We start from the raw sequence: 1915 nt of genomic DNA, 5'->3' as shown, positions 1-1915 counted from the left end.
ATGTAACCCTGTTGATATTCTCGATTGATCTGGTTGGTTATGTCCGCCATGTCGAGTACCATGTTGTATTAGTCTCACGTCTGATCCATGGATCCTCAGCGAAAGTTGCTTCACTAGTGCTGATGTAGAAGCACTCTTGTGGTTAGACCTTTCTGATATCTAACCCCATTTGATGGTTCTGACTGCTTTGGTTGATTTTATCCGCCAAGTCGAATGGCATGTTGTATCAGTTTTACCACCGATCCATTTTCAGTCAGATTACTTGGATGTCCGACTATACTTTGAGTGTGATACCTCAGAATGTTATGTCGTATGATTGTTCATTTGATATTTCGCTAGGATACATACCTCCTGCGTTATTTCATATGCTCGGCCAGGAAACATACTTCTTGCCTTATTTGATACTTGGTCAGGATACATACCTCCCAGACTATTTCGATCGGGGTATATACCTCTGTGATCATTTGATGTTCCGATCAATGAAACTATTATCTTCACTTGGCCGACCCTTGATGATAAGACCTCATTTTGAGGCACGTCGGGTTTTTTAGCCATTTTTCTTTGAAGCCTCTCGAATCATATGCCTGTTTCGGCTGGTTCCTTTATGAGAGCGTCTTTGGCTTTATATAGCCATATGTTCGATGTCACTCGAGCTCAACTACATTGTAGTTTGCTCAGTATGAGTGTGCCTTGTTTTCAGACACTTTTTGGCTTTCTATCCATGTTCTTCAAACCATCCTTTTTGGTCGGCCATACTATTTAGTCACTGGTTCGATCACCACCTCTGATCAGGATATATTGTGCTTTATAACCACCTGATTAATGTGATGGGTGTTTCATCTCAACGAGATCAGTTAGACTCGCAATCGGGGTCTCTTTCAGGGGAAACATAATAGGAGGCTTGGTCACAAGAGATGATTGAGCATTCTCCCCTACTGTTTCGAATGAGGTCAGGTACGGGGTTTCCATCGATTCTGTTGTTTTGAATGTGGTCAGACGGATCGATGTGCCGTTTCGAATATAGTCAGGTAAACTTTCCCTCAGCCATACCATGTCCAATTTAGTTGGCCTAGCTGGGATCCATTGAGTTATGCCTCTGTGGCCTTTGAACTCATTCATAGGTTATGCCTCTGTGGCCTCTGAACCTATTTTCTAGGTTATGTCTTTGTGACCTCTGAACCTATTTTTGTGGTTATGCCTCTGTGGTCTCTGAACCACCCGCTTGAGTTATGCCTCTGTGGCCTCTGAACTCATTCACAGGTTATGCCTTTATGACCTCTGAACCTATTTTCTAGGTTATGTCTTTGTGACCTCTGAACCTATTTTTCGTGGTTATCTAATAGTTTAAAGAATATTTAAAAAAAAGTGTTTGTGACCTCTGAATCTATTTTTGTGGTTATGCCTCTGCGGCCGCTGAACCACCCTCTTAGGTTATGCCTTTATGGGTTATGCCGGTGCGGCCTCTGAACCACTAGCTTGAGTTATGCCTCTGTGGCCTCTGAACTCATTCATAGGTTATGCCTCTGCGGCCTCTGAACCTATTTTCTAGGTTATGTATTTGTGACCTTTGAACCTATTTTCGTGGTTATGCCTCTGCGCCTCTCCGACCTCTGCACCCCTAGCTTGCGTTATGCCTCTCTGGCATCTGAACTCATTCTTAGGTCATGCCTTTATGGCCTCTGAACCTATTTTCTGTGGTGATGCATATGTGGCCTTTGAACCACCCTCTTAGGTTATGCCTCATGGCCTCTGAACCTATTTTTGTGGTTGACTGGTTTTGATTAGCTAGCCACACCCTCAACCATACCTTGCCCCGTTTATCTGGCTTGGTTGAGGTTTATCTTATAGCCTCCTCTTGGGATGTCACCTCGACTACCAGGCGAGCCTTTCTTTTGAGGATGCTGCCAACAAGTGC

The sequence above is a fragment of the Phalaenopsis equestris genome, unplaced genomic scaffold (genome assembly GCF_001263595.1).
Source record: "Phalaenopsis equestris unplaced genomic scaffold, ASM126359v1 Scaffold000075, whole genome shotgun sequence".
NCBI lineage: Eukaryota > Viridiplantae > Streptophyta > Magnoliopsida > Asparagales > Orchidaceae > Phalaenopsis > Phalaenopsis equestris.
The sequence above is the reverse complement of the archived record's forward strand: the minus strand, read 5'-3'. Positions refer to the sequence as shown.